Here is an 18,340-nt window from a genome sequence, read left to right as displayed (position 1 = left end):
CCATTCTCCTCTATGTGTCAGGCTCCCAGGCCAGACTACTTCTTTCACAATACTTCCACAATTATGTGACTCCCATGATGCACCATGCATCATGGTCAGAGAGGAGTCTGCATTTCACCATGGGAGATGTAGCCTGCTGGGGAGTCCAGCCCATGGAGAGAATGGGCACTTCAATGACAACTGTTAGGCACTGTGCCACAATAGGGAAATGCAGTCTAATGTTGAACTGACTTGAAACAAAATGTTGCAGGTCAGTTCAAAGGTCAAATTGACCTCAAACGAAATATTGAATTTAGATTTTTTTGTGATGGAAATTTGAAAATTTTCAACAAAATTGTTATTACTCCTCAGAAAATTTTGATTTTGTGGAAACTACATTTTCCATAGGAAAAATCATTCCAACAGAAAATTCTCAACCAGCTCTATTAATAATTTCTTGTGTTAGTTAAATTATTTTAAAAGCTGCTTCCATTATTAAAAGACTCCACTGTATTGTGACTATGCTAATGACTGGCAGAAAGAGACACTAATGGAATATTAAACAAAGAATTTCATTAGATTAAGACAAACAGGTTTATCCACGAAGATATTCTGTCTCCCTGATTCACTGTAGACCTTCTGCCCAGAACCTTCCCTAGCCGTGTGGCACATTTAAAGAAACTGTACACATCCAAACCACCACCTGCTTTGAGGCATTCTCCTAATCGGGTAACAAATGAACTATGATAGTCTTTTGGGTGTAAAGTTGCCCGTTCTTAAGCAGCAAGAAATTTGCAGGCCACTCAGCTTGTGATAGCAGTGGGTCTGCTAGCTCAAACACCTCAGCTGATAGCAAAGGTTGAATCACACAGAGAAAGAAGTAGGTTCTGAGTACCTCTTAGGCTAAAACTAATGTGAAGAGCCTTGCAATAATCTAATATAGCTGTGACAAAAGAATGAATTACTGTGGTGAAATACACAGCTGAACAGAAATGTTCCAACCACCAAGGTAGGCAAAGGCAAAAGACAGCATTTCTGTAAATTCCTGCTAATTCTCCAGAAGCAGGTGCGGATCCAATGCAACCTATAGGCTGCATGTGCCAATTGGATAATGGCACACAGAAACATTAAGTTAATGACCATTAGCAGGTTAGACAAACACCTGTAAGGGATAGTCTAGCTAATGCTTAGTCCTGCCATGAATGCAGGGGACTGGACTAGATGACCTCTCGAGATCCGTTCCAGTCCTACGATTTATATGTGTTAATACATCATTTGCATATGCAATCACAACAATTGTACATGCAAATTTGACATATAATTGTATGTACTTTTTAATGTATGCACATTTTGAAAATCAAGGCCTTATCTTTTTGCCTAACTACAGACCAGAAAGGAATGTTTATTTGTTTTGTTTGGTTAGTTGTTTTATTTATTTTTTTGGGTGGGAGGAGGCGTTTGAGTGACTGGGAGGGAAAAGAAGACATGCCTGGTTTGAGAACCACAATATTGGACTGAAATCATACTAAAAAAGGAGCCGGGTTTTGCTATATTCTCTGAACATTGGGTGGAATATTAAGTAAACATGCTTCTTTTAGAATTTATACAAGCTACTCACACAAGAAGTGATACATTCTATACAAATCTCCAATTCCGGATACAGGTTTTTACAAGGGAAATCCCAGAATCAACAAGGAACAAAAGTTTATTTAAGCACAAACTGGTCCAGCAACCTTTTTCAATGGAGGTAAATCTCAGATCACTAAATGTTGTATTTTATGAGATGATCATGTAACTGCATTCATAACTTTCTAGTGTCTGCCAAGTGATTGCTTGTTGCACATCTCTTCAAATTAAATTGCTGACAAGTTGGTTCAATGCTCTTACCAACAATTTGCAGAGAGTAGGAGCCTGTCAGAAAGACTTAATTGGCGATTTAAGGGATGGCTTTCTGGAGTCATTCCGAAATGACAGTTAATGTACAGATAGCTTTCCTTGAAAACTCTCCCACAAAAACAAAGGAACTTGATATCTCCATCAAAAGTACATGATACACAGGGAAGTTAACAGAATTATATATTTAGAACAATGTTGTAGAGAATATATATTATATATACACACATATATCATTTAATTTATGTTCACTCACATATGCACATCCAATTAATATGAACTACATATTTTCATTTAGAAGCCACAACTTCTATTGACTATTGTTACTTGCCAACCTACAGTTACCTTGCATGGTAAAGGAGCATAGAAAAGATGTCTACAAATCAAAGAGATTAGTAGGTAACATATTACAGGAATAGGAAAAATGTTCAAATAAGCAAAGAGTTTAACTTATACTGATTAAAGCAAAGTAAATTAAAGATAAATCTGAAATGTTACCCTTAATTCATGACATTGCATCCATGTTTTGCAGCAGTCTGGACATAAGATATGAAAGCTTGGCCATTATTTGGAGATCAGTTCAAAACCTAGGCATAAGAGAATGAAATATAATAGAATGAATGCTGAACACTTGATATCTAAGTCACCTAAATCTTAACCCTGACTTCTTTTATATGGGTATACACTCAACTGGTTACCAGCTGCTAATTTCTATTTTTAGTTAGATTAAGTGAAATTAGTAAATCAATATAGAGAATGTGCTGTTAGAGTGGTTGCTAACAAAACTCAGTTTTTTTCCTGCTTTCACAACATCAACCACACCTCAAAAAGCCCCCTAGAAGTCCTACATCAAGCACAGTTTCTATAAGTGAAAAAAAAGAAGAGCTAGAAACACCAAGCAGTCCAGCAGGGACTTTAGCAATAGCAATCTGTTTTATGTGGAAGGCACTGGACATATTTATGGGCACCAGTAGAAAACCATGAAATGAGGTGTATAAGATAATAGAATGGCATTGTCACTACCTTTGATAAACTGGCACTGTTTGGTTACGATGAATTTGATTATACAAGTGGGGAAAAAATGGGGATCAGGACAATCTCCCACCAAGGAGCCAGCTAAATTAGAACAGGAATTTATTCCTTAATAATGCAAAACCAATTAAGCTTCTTAAGCAGCAAGGATCCATAACTTTTTGTATGTTAACATAGTATGCACAACTCATTTTAAGAATGGTAAATAAGATTGAATTCCTGGAGTGAAATTTATTCACAGTGCTAGATACTGCTCTACAGAGGGAAAAGCATTGAAGATCAAATGAAACTAGGGGAGTTTTGACTGAGTAGGGACTGCAGGATTGGGCTGTAGGTGGAAAACACTATTCAGATAATACATGTTCTTCACAGGGACTACATGATGTACTGTATTTACTGTGATTTTGAGATTAAATTGATGTTTTTATTTGATTTCTTGCCTAGAAAGAAATGGTGCTTTTTAATCTTGTTTTGTTGTTGGCATAGAGCATTTACGGTTAATTAGAATGTCTTGTTTTCTATGTCATACACTGTGCTGTTTTAGGAGAGTAGTCTGGTTGAGCGTTATGCATGTGTGTGTATCTGTGTGTGTGTGTGTGTGTGTCCCTCACCCACCTTTTGTGGTAGCTAAATATTTCTAACTTCTCTATTAACCTCTCCTCATATTTTTCTTACATTACATATTACTAAAGTAGTGTGGTAAGTTGTTTCATTCCTTTGTAGCATTGTGTTTTGGCCAAATGAAGGAAATGATTTGTGGGGAGTTTGTATAACACTAAAATCCTTCTATGACTAATTCAGATTCACACGTGGTGAACAGAACAGGAGAGGGGTGTTGCATATGGAAATCTCAGGATGCATAAGTATGATATCAGTGTGCCCACATTTACCTCAGAAATTAAGACCAAAACAGCCGAGGTTATGAGGTCAGACTGGGCAAGGATGCAGGCTGGACTGGCATGGACCTACTGACATCAATTCAAAATGCTTATTTTACTCCTGAATTCTCTGTATGTACTCCACCAGAATGATTTTCTCTCATATATCATTATCAGGTACTTATTGTTAGGAGAACAATTGTTATACCAATAGAATAAAAACCAGCAGGATCTTATTAAGAGGGATAAGGCAAAGATGCCACATTTATTGTAAATGTAATGGTAAAGCAAAAGATAAAAGTAAACAAAGTTGTTTGACTACTTATTCCTATTACTACTTATTTCTTACACACACACACACACACACACACACACACACACACACTCATTCATTTAAGTTCTGTTTAGGTGTTATAGTTACCAGCCTAGAAGTTGCTCATGCCAAGTTACTGGCCAGGTATCTTGGTCATGAGGATGGAGCCGAGTCTGTGTCAGGTGCACCTGATGCTCCTGGAGGTTGGCAGCAGAACCAGAGACTCAACGTCATCAGTCTTTAGAGTTCATTCTTATAGGAATTAATTCCTATGTTAGTCTATGGGAGCTGTTTCATCCTGCTGTTGCTGACTCAATCAGCAGATGGCACATTCCTGTCCAAAGTGGTACATTCCTGGTGGCTCCACTCTGTCCAAAGTTTGTGTTTATCATCCTTCCAGGTGATGGGGTGGATCCCAGTTTACCCTCCGGGGGTTCTGGTGGTCCACTTTACACATTCTTCGGCCGATGGCTACTCCCTTTCTAGGCTGGCACCTCCCTAACCATTCATGTACATCAAGCATTCATCAACATACATTCCATATCTTAACCATATTTTAATTTACTGTCTCCACCACTTTCGGGGTGTGTGCTAATTCATTTGAGACTCCCGGCCCTTTAATCACAGAGGGTGGGGGTCTGTTCCTAGGAGCCATTGCTATTATAATGAAGTGAAAGTCACTTAAGGGCTTATAGCGTTTGTTTACATTGTATCAATTACTTCAAGAACAAAGTCAATTAACTTGTTTGTAAGTTTTACATAGTGATAAAGTATCTTTCACAGGACAGATACAATCAATGGTTTCTACAGACAGTCTGGTCATTCTATGACAGACCTGCGGGTGGCTATTTTACAACAGAAAAACTTCAAAAACAGACTCCAAGGAGAGACTGCTGAGCTGGAATTGATATGCAAACTAGATACAATCAACTCAGGATTGAATAAGGACTGGGAATGGCTGAGCCATTACAAACATTGAATCTATCTCCCCTTGTAAGTATTCTCACACTTCTTATCAAACTGTCTGTACTGGGCTAGCTTGATTATCACTTCAAAAAAAATTTTTTTTCTCTTACTTAATTGGCCTCTCAGAGTTGGTAAGACAACTCCCACCTGTTCATGCTCTCTGTATGTGTGTATATATATCTCCTCAATATATGTTTCACGTTATATGCATCCGAAGAAGTGGGCTGTAGTCCACAAAAGCTTATGCTCTAATAAATTTGTTAGTCTCTAAGGTGCCACAAGTACTCCTGTTCTTTTTAAGTTTTAACAGAAGACCCAAGAGATTTTTGTATTTGGTGAAACTGTTGGATTTTAAAGTGTGGGGGACAAATTATTGGGGGGTCACTGTCACTTGGGGGAATCACTGTTAGTACCTTCTTTAATAACCCTACACAATCCAGAAACCACCAAGCAGCAGTATGAGGGCCAACAAATAAATCAAACGGTGGCAACTAAACCAAACATGGGCCACTTCACATTACACACACACATTTTCCACTGTTGATGTTAATGTTTGACCCTTGTTGAATACCTGGGGGTGGGCTTTTTATATATTTGTTTATAGATTTTTTAATATTTTAACAATACAATAGAGATAAATCTTCATATCTAATCTCTGACACAAAAGAGTAACATCATTGATCTGTAATTCTGCTGCAAAAGAGTGTGGCTAAGGAAAGTAGATCTGAATGTTAAAAATAATTAAGAAATACCAAAAACGAGGCACACGTCCAATGAGCTCCACTGCCCAGGAGGTTCTATCAAAAGTGTACACTGTAGAAATGAACACTCCAAAATACTTTTTGATTTCAATAAGCACTTATCTAATTTTTATTAAGTACATCTAGAGATGGGTCTGAACCTAGATCCCAACACCCACAAATTTTAGTGAAATTTGGATCTGGACTTGAACTTTGCAGCTTGGTTCCATCTCATAATAAAACTGATAATTAATGTTGCTACACAGTGCTTTATCAGCATAAATGTATGCAAAAATAAAATGTATAGAAGAGATGACACCTCCACCTATAGTGGAGGCAGCCATCAGACACCTTCCAAAACACTCATCTCACCAGTCTGCCTTAACTCCATAAGCCCAATGTTGTGGCTACAGTTCAACTAAATTTCTTTATGCTTCCTCAGATTATTGAGCTGCTAGCATTAAGTACTGTCATCAGACTTGTAAAAATTATCTACATATAAAGATTCAGCACTTTCTGAGTTAAATTTATGTGAGCCATTACTTTTGGAGTCAGTTGCACTGTTATGCATTACCAAATAAAAGTGTATTATTTGTTATTTATATAGAGCTGCAAGAATGAATGGTGCATTGCTATAGTTAGAATGTGGCAAAGAGCCAAGAATCTCTGTCCTTAAAAACTTTTATCTAAAGGATAGAGCTGGTACAATACAGTATTCTTAATAACAGCACAGAGCAAGCAAACAGAATGGCTAATGGTGATTACAGCTGGAATTTTTTGTGGAACAGATAGATTTTCATGAGTGGTCCTTAGCAGAATATCAAGGTACATTACTTGGCATGCCGTTCCAATCATGAGTGAGGCATGAAAGAAGTAGTCAGGAGTTCTCAAAGGGAAAAAAAGGACCTAATGTCAAGCCCATTGAAGTAAAAGGAAAGATTCCCATTGGCTCAATAGATCTTGGAAGAGGCCCAAAGGTAGTAAGGGACTCATGAATGGTGCACGAGACAATTATATAGATGTAGGCAGGGTGGAGTTACAGTGCTTTGAAGGTGATGAGAAGTTTTGACTCTATAACAACAGTTAGTATTCAAAAATGAAAAAAAGTTATAAACAGGTCAACTGCCTCTCCAGATTCAGAGATTCCCTTAATTTTCTTCTACCAACTGATCCACAAATTGAATGACCTCTTTGTACAGAATCTGTGGACTATCAAGAAATAAATAAACCCAGACATAACTATCCAGAAGTGTGTTCTAAGGCAGTGGTTCTTAACTTTTCCAGACTACAGTACCCCTTTCAGGAGTCTGATTGGTGTTGCATACCCCCAGGTTTTACCTCTCTTAAAAACTACTTTCTTACAAAATCAGACATAAAAATATAAAAAGGTGTCACAGCACACTATTACTGACAAATTGCTTACGTTCTCATTTTTACCATATAATTAGAAAATAAATCGACTGGAGCTCTGGTCAAGCTCTTTGAGTTCTGGTCAAGTGAAAAATTCTCTAAATATTGTACTTACATTTCAGCGTATTGTATCTAAAATAGTATAAACAAGTCATTGTCTATATGAAATTTTAGTTTGTTCTGACTTAGCTAGTGCTTTTTATGTAGCCTGTCGTAAAACTAGGCAACTATCTAGATGAATTGATGTGCCTTCGGAATACCTCCACATACCCTCAAGGGTTCTAAGGTGACCACAAAGGGTTTTCTTCTTTAAGAAGTGTCAGCGTGTAACCTATCTACACGCAAACTTGCTTCTCAATACACATGGTTGGAGTTGCCTCGCTTGCCCATCTGAAGACTCTGGTGTATGGGTTTAAAGTAGACCAGGTTACAACAGAACTGGTACAACAAACTTGCAAATCTCTGAATTGTCATAACCCTTCTGTGAAGTAGGAAATACTATTCCCATTTCACAATGTGAGAACTGAGACACAGAGGGGTGAAAGTCAAAATGAAAGTTAAGGACTTGAAGCCACACCTCTGGATTTATGTGTTTGAAAACTTTGGCCTATGCTATTAAATGTTATTAAATGCTAGAGAAGGATTTAGTGTCAGAGCTGGGATTTGTCCCTTTCTCTCAGGCCAGATCTACACTACAGACCTATATTAGTATAGCTATGCCACTCAGGGCTCATGGGGCTCAGGCTAAGGGGCTGTTTAATTGCAGTGTAGATGTTCCAGCTCATGCTACAGCCCAAGCTTTGGGACCCTTCCATCTCACGGGGTCCTAAAGCCTGCGCTCAAACTTGAGGCCAAACATCTACACCCTAATTAACCAGCCACTTAGCCTCTTAGCCTGAGCCCTGTGAGCCCGAGTCAGCTGGCACGGGCCAGCCATGGGTTTTTAATTGTAGTGTAGACATACTCTTAGTGCTGTCAGCAATAACCTGGCCATCACTGCCAGATGTTCCCAAATATCAGTGGGCTATGGTTCCAGACCCTGGAGCCCAGCTCTGCCCCACTGTGAGGTAACGACGTGTGTAACCAGTGCTCTCTGAGAACTAGCTTGGAAAGATTAGCTTTTTATCGGTAAATGTTGCCAACGTTGATTTCACTGTACACACACAAACTGTCAACAACATATTTCCATCAGTGATAAGTGAAATGTATGGATTGGCAAAGTAAGAAAATGCCGCTTGAGGACAGTGTGTCTTTTAAAGATATTTATAGTTGTACATTTTGACATGTGATGTTGCCAATTTGTGTTTTACTGGTTATAAAGCTTTAACTTTTGGAATCTCAACATCTACTGTCATTAAATAATTACTGTTTGACACAAACCCCCAGAATTCTCCACAACTGTGATCATTTACATAAATAAAAATGAAAAAATGCTTAAAAACAAACATCAATATTATCCAGTGACATTTTTAAAAAATAAATCAGATTCTGCCAAGCCTGTTTATGAAGAATCAGTGAGGTGCTTTCAACCCTAGCACTTGGTTTAGATTTTCAAGGCTATTTTTGGTTTAAAAATGTCCTTTTTAATGAAAGCTGAGAGTCTCCTTTATGTTTCTTATTTCCCCCAAATCAGGGAGGGAGTAAAGCCCAGCTCCAGACTTGATGCAACGTGATCATATTTACTGCTTGTTTATTTCAGTTGCATTTGTAGGAGATGAAAATGTTGTCCTTTATCTTCCAGTAATGGGGCTTTTTAGACCTAAAGCAAAACAGATAAAGGTGTGAAAGATCCTGCCTTCGATAATGTTAGATGACTTCTAGGATAGCCTTTGTGCAGAGGTTGAGGAAATAATCAAATATGCAGCACTGATTGCAAATTTCTATTTAAAATGCTCAATTTTAACTTTCAAATTGCTTCCATCATGTGCTGCATCCCATTTTGCTTAGTAAATGAGAAGTGCTTCAAGATATAACTGAAGTGCTTTCTCTCAGCAAGCTAAATGCATTTTGCTGATGATTGAGAAGGTCTATTTCAACCTCTGACAGGAAATGACCAGGACTGTCAGGTCAGACTGGGAGGAAAAGAATGAAAGCCTCCTCATATTCAATCAGCTCCCAATTACAGTTTATCAGCAGGAGAGCAGATCAGAAATGAGTTTCGTTTCAATTGGAACTCTCTGCATACAGCTTTGTGAGCTGGGATACTTCAAACTAATAAATAACTAATAAATAAATAAATAATTGTATTTAGTTCTCATTAAATAGTTTATCTATTTGATTTATCTGTTTCCTGTTATAATCACAGGTTTTTTTAAATGTGAAAAATATCAGAATCTGCTGTCAATGAGAAATCTCTTTTTGTTTATATTTTTGAGCAACCATCATGGCTTTATTCTTTTACCATTATTTAAGGATTTGCCAGGCTTATTTCTCTTGACAGACCATAGTTTAGTTTCTGATGAACTCATCATATTGTGAAAGCTAAACTTATCTGGAGACTGCTAAAGCTATGAAACTTGACACAGCAAATCTCTTCTCATGAATAAATTGTGATTCAGATCTTGCAAAATATCCACCCATACTGGATGTTTGTGATAAAAGATTTTTTACTAGACTTTACTATGGGTAAAGTTAAACTATATTTTCCAAAGGAATTTCAGGGGAAAGAGGTTATATTGTATGAAGACAGTTAACCTCTTTATAGATCAGTCACAGAAACCCAATTTCAAAATAATCATACAATTTAAAAAACAACAGAATCTTTACAAAAGGCTCAATCAGAACCATTGGTCATCTTGACCAAACGGACAAAAAAGTATCTGTTCTGTCTCTCTTTGTTCACTTTGTATTATACAAACCAAGAACAGTTTAGTGTTCATTTAAAAAGATGATCATGCAAATAAATGTGTCTACACCCCTCCCCCCCCCAAAAGGAAAATAAACTTATAAATAGAACTACAGAGTTTACCTTAAGAACCTCAATAATAAGTGATCATGCCAAAATATAAAGCCATATCTTGATCCAAGTATCTATTCTAGTACCCCTCACTAAGTTAAGTATACATTTGCCCTTTCCTTAAGGGAACTAGGTGAATAATGGAAGAGACAATTTAGGACTAGAATGTGCCACTTAGGCACAGCCCAGTCAGGGACTGTGTGGTTCTACATCATCATAGTAGAAGCACCAGGAGCTATTATTACTGCTTCTAGGCACACCCACTGGCTACATGCTCACTGCTGCATTCTTCTTTATTTAACAGTCTTACTATGGGACCTAGAGGCCTCCACCTCTCTACTGAATCCCCTTTTGGGTGCAGCATACTGCTTCCCACTGGCTGGCCAGCACATTTTTGGGGGGCAGAGCCCCTTCTCTATTTCCTATTCCTCCTCATGCCTCTTTGGGGCATCGTGCACCCCTCCGCCCCAAGAGACATAAGAATTGCTTGGCCTTTATACAGGCTTCACAGGGGAGGGGTAGCCTGCTGCTATACTTTCTCCCTCACTGCATAGCAATGTAAGGGCCATTCAGATCCTGCTCTACAGTGATTTGCTATAACACTGGGGGTGGGGGAGTGCTGTGTGTTTGCTTTTCTTGCTAAAGATGAAGCCAGCAGTGAGTACACATCCTATACACTGACATTCTGCTCTGGCAGTGTGGGTAAGTGGCTGGACGCTATTCTCTTTGTGCTGCCTCAGCACAAAGGGAATAGTTTAGTTCCTACCCTTGATATGTTGTGCAGCCCTGAAGAAGGCAGAGTCAGCCGAAATGTCGGCCACTCTTATCTCTTTTTTCCCCCTTGCGTTTTATTAACGTGGTGATGGACAAACATGAGTTGTTATTTTCACTGAAATACTCTGGGACTGCAGGACTCCTTTACAGATACTAAATGCTGACTTCTTCAGCTAGCTTTGAGCACAAAAGAGGAAGAGTGAGTAATTCCTGTAAACTGTAAAGTGAATTGGGGTTTTCAAAAGGTGCCCTTAATGGGATTTGGGCATCTGAATCCTATAGGCTGAGATACTGAAAGATGCCGAACTACTGAATTTTCGAGTGCTAAGTTTCCCTCTTAAACCGTACATTTGTCCTTTGATCCATCACCGGTAATTAGCACCAGATTTGCTGGCGTCTGTGATTTAATTCTGGTGTTTGTTTCTGTCCTAAATGACATCCTGCTTTTCAATTTGCCGTGCATTTTAGTGCAAGTTTCCCAGGGCTTGAGAGCTGTAGAGAGCAGATTCACCGAGAAGGGAGATTTTAGAGGGTTTCTCAGGTTTTTGCAGCTCTAGTTAAATGAAAGCTGACACTACAACACATACTTCCCTTGTCCACAGTCCAACAGTAATATTTTGTTGATTGCTTTTCAAAGAAGAATGTCAGGAGCAGATGGCTAAGTTGGGCTTGATGCTTGTGGCATTATTGATTGGAGGAAACTGTTCACCAAAAGTATACAACAGACTTGAAATTTCACAAATCCTCACCTGAAGAGACAGGGACCAATTCATACCATTTGTTGCATGGAGGGATAAAATGCCCCTCCCTGAACCAGTCTGGGCAGCTGTGATCAGAGAATTATCAGATGAGGGGGGGGGGGTGGATGGCTTCTCATACTGCTGCCTGTGCTCTGGGAATGGGGGGTTCTGCTGAGGATTTTCAGAGGTGCTGAAAATCTCCCCCAGACTTCATCTGGAATTGCACTTCAGAAAATCAGGCCATTCATCTCTATTGAGAGCTCTATAGAAGCCCCACCAGCAGAGGCTGCTCAAGTATACTAAATCACCACATCTCTGTGGTACCTTTAAAATGCCCCATCCCCAGCCATTGTGCCCACACTCTGGACTGAATGGATCAGCTGCAAACACTCACCGCTGGAGAGACGTTGAATCCCTATGAATACCACAATTTGACACATTCACCACACCAGATTTTCTGCGAAAGGTAATGTGAACCAGGGATGAATTTGTCCCACACTACAGTTTCCATATCAAAGTAATTTCTTAGATGAGCTTAACATTAGTGCTCCCAGCTAACCCCCAGTAGCAAAAAAAGATCTCCTTTACTGTCAAGTTGCATTAATCCATTAATTTTTATCACTGTGGGACCCTGTAGTTTTACCTTGAAAATGTCCTATAGACTTTACATCTCCATATATTAAGCCATATTCTGATCCATTTACTCCAGTGTAAATCCAGAGTAACTCTATTCAAACTATGGAGTTATTGAAGATTTACACTGAGGTAACTAAAGTCAGAATCTGGCCTATGACTTTGTGGGTGATTGGTTTCCATCAAGCAACAACACAGTAGCACAAAAGACAACCGCCTAAATCCCCGGGTGCACAGTTCAGCTGTGCCTTTCACTATGTTTCTGCTTCACCTGACATAAAATCTGTCCACTCTTGTTTCCCTTAGACTGAAAATATTAATTTGTGAAATGACAAAAAAACCCATCATGCCAGTACAGAAAGTACAGAAATATGAGTCTAATATGCAATTATTTAAGCTTAAGGTTTGTCATATGAACAGAGTCACTCTTAAAATATAAAAATGCCAAATGAGCTTCTGATCTGAGTCCAGTCACTAAACCACTCTCACAATTAGCATTAATCGGCAACCTTGTCAGCAGGCACTGTAGAGTGGCCAGGGATGAGCCTGAAGAGTGAAATACCCTCTGGGGGCTGGCAGTACTTCATTGTTCAGTAGCACACCGTGGAATTATTTCATTTTTACAATTGTGTAAATTAGAACAAATATCAACAAATAATATAAAACATATCAAACTTATTTTTATTTTTGGAAATGGCACTAAACAATTATACCCTGGCAAGAGTGTTCCTATCGGGACAGATAGCGACAGTTAATTACTCCCCTACATAGTGGGCTGTGCAGAGCTCACTGCGGTGTCATGGAAAACGCACATAGTGTGCCACTCCTTAGAAAGATTCAGAATCTATTCCTTTCCTCAGCCAGGCAGCTCTGCTTCTTGTCACAGAACGGAGGCAGTTACAGAATGGGCCACAGTGGGATTATGTCACAGCCAAATAGTATATAAATAGTGCATAATACTATGCCATACTTAAGACGACCATTTCTGAAATAATAAGGTTTTGTCTTGTATACTAACAAGTGTGCAAATTCTATGCAAACTGGCAATATGCATTTATTGCTGCCTGGAAGTTACAGTGACATAAGCAGGAATGAGTGACCCGAAGAAGGTTCAGGGATTTGTTGGGTTTTGTTTATCACAACTTATTCAAACGCCTTGGTTGAGGAGCCAGGTAGGAGCTCTCAACAGCCCAGGATCTCTCACAAAACTCAGTCATTACTTCTCTATTTACTTTGTTGTCTTTCTCCCACGCTCACTTTTAGTGTCTCTTTCATGAAGCCCCTTAAGCTCAGAACAGCCCCTCTTGCTCCTCCATTTCCTCTTTCAATACCCACTTCTTTCCTGCAGCCTTCTAGCCCTCATACAACCATGCTGCACTGGGCTTGCCTGTCTGGTATCTGTTGTGATTGTTTGTTTTATGCTGCTTTACACCCAGTTATGCCTGCAGATTATAAATTCTTCAGGGCCTGAACTCAATCTTTTGTCTGGCACATTTCACCTGCAATAGATGTATGGACACTTAGCATCATAAGATTTCTAGTACTTTCCAATTTTGCCCTGGTCAGAAATACTGCAAGGGGAGCTTCTCTCAGATTTTTGGCTTTTTTTTAAATTTCAACTTCCAGTTCCAGACGAATAGCTGAAATTTTGTGCAAGGCACCAAATACCCTAGTGTGATGCTTCCCGGGGCACCAAGGGTTGTAAGACACCTCACTACCACTTGTCCTCAGCATGAGGAAGCCATGTCTGCACCTCACATGGGTCAGCTTCCTGACTCCACTGGCTATGGGCAACACAAGCACTCCCCAACCTCTGCTGTCCCTCTGGACGTTTGTGATAGGGATGATCCAACCCTTGAACGCTTCAAACCTCTCTCTGGAGCGTCCAGCCCCTGGTTCACTGGATACGCATGGTACAGTATTCAGGTTTGTTGCTCCAAAAGAAGCAGTTCTCTCCAGCTTACCAGTTCTACCTCCGCTAGCCGCTTCTCTTCACACACAGCACTCAGATATATTTATAATGAACCCAGAAAAACTTTTATTTAACAAAGAGAAGAGATTCAAATGATGGCACGTAGAAATATTGGAAACAAATGGTTACATATACAATAAAATCATAATATGCATTCTAAAACCTAGACCTCATCCCAAGGTCCTTCCAGAATTTTTCTACCAGGCCTGGCTTCGATCCTTTTTTCCTGAGGCAGCCATGCTAGCAACTGTAAACTTCCTACTGAAGTGCACTTCATAGCCTGTGATAGGAGATATGATCCTATGCCTTTACAAGTAGAATGACTAGTGTCCTTCCCCCTGGGAGGTGGAGGAAACTATCACTACAATAGATGAAGGAGGAAAAATATTAATATGTTGTTTATTTCAAAAAGTGTTCTTAAGAGAATGCTTCAGAACTGGGTCTTCATCAGGAAGAAAAAAGTGACAAAGAAGAGGTAGCTGCCATGTTTCACCCAGGGCCACAAATTCCTAACACTGCAGTTTACCAAAATAAACTCAGTTGTTGAAGAACAGGTAGGTTTTCTGTAGAAAACACAAGTGCTTACCCGTATCTATATCTCATTGCTGCATAAAGTGTAAGGCACATTTTTCATAGGACAATGAAGTGTTCTATAAATATGCTTCTGCTATATACAGTATATAAATATGTATTTTGTTCTGAGGAAATATAATTTATTCCATGCTGAAAGCTAGCATGACAAAGCTTAGAATGTCTTTATTTTCTGGATTTCCTGCACATAAATATTTTAATTTTTGTTTCACCCTCTCTCCTACTTTTAAAATGAGTTTAATATTAATCAAGCTATGCCAGATTGAAAGCTTTCGATGTTCAGGTCCTCTCTATCTTTAGAACAGATGTTGCATGGATATTGTTGGTCCAAACTTCCTCACACTGTCAAGTGTGTATCAAACTGGAGATGGCAGGACTACCTCTACTATTCAGTTCTTGTTCTTTCTGCTACGACCATCACCACTTGTGCCTGGTATGATGTCCATCAGAAACTGAACTCTGATCACCAATTCACTTAATTGAAACAACAAAAAGCCATCAGATAGTAGGGGCAATTGGCTACTGCTGACTTGGACCAGATGAGCACTGGCAAAGATCTATGAAAGGCTCTGAAACCCACTATCAATTCCTGGCATCATGTAGCAAAAAGAGAGGCTCTTAAACTGTGGTTAATGCACCTCTAGTGGTCTATGGGGAGCCAGTTGGTTACATGGTGTTGACTCTCTTTTTCCATTTCTTAAGTCGTACTACAAAGAGTTAAAATACATTAATATTAGTTTCCCGTGAATGCAAGTGCTGTAGCTGCCACAGGGATAATATGCAATTACAAATGGGAAGTGAGATGGTCTCTGAGACCATCTCTATTAAAACATGTTGTTCACATGGGACATGACTCGGGGGTAAGCTGCAACTGTGATCACTCCATTAGACACTCCCTGCAAGCAACAGGCCTTGACCTGCACTCTTTCCAGAGTGGAACTTTGCAGTTCATCCCACTTCAGACTGGATCATCAGGCTACCTTCACCCTGTGGTGGTGTGTAGCAATGCGGGACTGACCCCTGCAGTGCCTCCTGCTGGTCGTCTCCAGGAATTAGCATTTCCAGCCTCCGGAGCGCCCTCTGCAGGCCAGGGTCCCACTGCCACTTGGCCCCCTGTGTCCCTCCCAGGACTCCAGTGCCCCATTATCTGGGTGCTGCCCCCTGGCAGTACACCCCTCAGTCTCAGGGTCTCCCCTCCCCAGGGAACCCCTACCCCCTATCCCCACCTCACCTCAGTCACAGGCTATTGTCAGTCACTGTCAAGGCTGCTTCCCCACTTTGAACTTTAGGGTACAAATGTGGGGACCTGCATGAAAACTTCTAAGCTTAACTACCAGCTTAGATCTGGTCCGCTGCCACCATCCCAAAGCTAATTCCCTTCCCTGGGTAGCCTTGAGAGACTCTCCACCAATTCCCTGGTGAATACAGATCCAAACCCCTTGGATCTTAAAACAAGGAGAAATTAACCATCCCCCTTCCTTCCTCCCACCAACTCCTGGTGGATCAAGATCCAACCCCCTTGAATCTAAAAACAAGGAAAAATCAATCAGGTTTTTAAAAAGAAGGCTTTTAATTAAAGAAAAAGGTAAACATCATCTCTGTAAAATCAGGATGGAAAATAACTTTACAGGGTAATCAGACTTAAAGAGCTCAGAGGACCCCCCTCTAGCCTTAGGTTCAAAGTACAGCAAACAGAGATAAACACTCTAGTAAAAGGTACATTTACAAGTTGAGAAAACAAAGATAAACTAACAGGCCTTGCCTGGCTGTTTACTTACAAGTTTGAAATATGAGAGACTTGTTCAGAAAGATTTGGAGAACCTGGATTGATGTCTGGTCCCTCTCAGTCCCAAGAGCGAACAACTTCCCAAAACAAAGAGCACAAACAAAAGCCTTCCCCCCACCAAGATGTGAAAGTATCTTGTCCCCTTATTGGTCCTTTGGGTCAGATGCCAGCCAGGTTACCTGAGCTTCTTAACCCTGTACAGGTAAAAGGATTTTGGAGTCTCTGGCTAGGAGGGATTTTATAGTACTGTACACAGGAGAGCTGTTACCCTTCCCTTTATAGTTATGACAGTCACCAACTAGCCCCCACCCCCTGGGGCAGACTGCAGTATAAGCCACTCATCACAGGCAAGCGGGTTTGGGACCTGCTGACTTTCTCTGCAACCCAATACCTCTGTGGGACCTTGGACAAGGCCCTGCAGCCTGGGGAGTGCCAGCCTGGAGCTCCCCAGCCCCTCTGATCTTTCCCCAGCCCTGCCTTACTCTAGGTACCCTGAGCTTGCTTGCTTGCTTGCTTGCTTGCCTCTCTCTCTCTCTCTCTCTCTCTCTCTCTCTCTCTCTCCTTCCTTCCTGCCTGCCTGCCTGCCTGCCTGCCTGCCCTCTTCTCTCTCTCTCTGAAAGCAGAGAGAGACTGACTGCTTCCTGGTCCACTGCCCTCTTATAAGGGCCAGCTGAGGTCTGATTGGGGCATAGCCCAGCTGTGGCTACTTCCCCAACCAGCCCAGGTTTTCCCCTACCACAGCCTCTCCCAGGGTTACGGCCCCGCTACAGGGTGCCACTTGTAAACTGGATCCTAGAGAGGTCTTAGTTTCTGGCTTGAAAAAATAAGGCCTGTCACCCTTCCCCTGACAGGCAGGTAGGGATTTTTCCATTAACTCACTCACCCTTAAGGGCCCTTGGTATTTTCCCTGGAAATACCTATCTCTGTCATTGTTTCATTTCCTGCTTACTCCTCCTTCACGGCCTCTGTTGATTTAATGATGTGCAGTCAGGCAGAATAATATCAAGCAGATAAACTGAGGCACCCATAATAATCATACAAAATATAGATTTCCCTCCTTTTCCACACCATGCTTTGAAAAAGTTTGAGGACTGAATTTGGCCAAAACTTTCAAACTTGGGAGCTGTGGGTTCTCAGAACCTCAAAACCAGGCCACGTTTGCTTAGCTGCCTAATCACAGATTTTAGGTACCAAATTTTGTAAAATTTGGCCCATGTCTCCATTTCGCTAACCTTTTTAACCTTGGCTCAGCTGGTCATAGAGAGCCTCATTGCTAGGAATGAGCTGTAAACTGGAAAAACCCAACTACAGGCACTAACTTAGTAGTATTCCGCAGCATGAAGAGGAGTATGAACTGCAGTATTCCGCAGCATGAAGAGGAGTGCAGTCACCAATGGCTACATTCTGTAACACGATCTTATCTCCTTCCCACTTTTTGCTATCTTTTTGTTTATAAGTTAATACCCTACTATGCTGAGGCAAAATCCATAAGGGATTCGTGTTCAGTAGTAGCATGGCACCAGCCAGGGTGCACTGCAATCTTTGTTCTGCTAGGATTCCCTCTTTTTATTATTAATTTGATATTTTCTCTCTGACTCATGTAAACTTAGGAAAAGCAAGTCAGAAGAAACACCACTTAGGGCTCCTTCCCTCATGGGTTTAGCCCTGAAAAGACAC

At 40.4% G+C, this 18,340-nt stretch overlaps 1 long non-coding RNA gene across 2 annotated transcripts in view; it reads right to left on the bottom strand.

The window, feature by feature from the left end:
* LOC122172314 (uncharacterized) overlaps positions 1-18,340 on the bottom strand; it is a 133,137-nt gene that overhangs the window by 45,806 nt on the left and 68,991 nt on the right. The window contains exon 1 of one of the 2 annotated variants that reach the window (XR_006172509.2): positions 2,371-2,460. The exons of the other annotated variant lie outside the window; for it this stretch is intronic. This is a non-coding gene — a long non-coding RNA (uncharacterized LOC122172314). Of the gene's footprint in view, positions 1-2,370; positions 2,461-18,340 lie in introns of those variants that run through there. 2 annotated transcript variants of the gene reach the window in all.

Source organism: Chrysemys picta, chromosome 6 (genome assembly GCF_011386835.1).
Source record: "Chrysemys picta bellii isolate R12L10 chromosome 6, ASM1138683v2, whole genome shotgun sequence".
NCBI classification, from domain to species: Eukaryota; Metazoa; Chordata; order Testudines; family Emydidae; genus Chrysemys; species Chrysemys picta.
The sequence above is the reverse complement of the archived record's forward strand: the minus strand, read 5'-3'. Positions and strand labels throughout refer to the sequence as shown.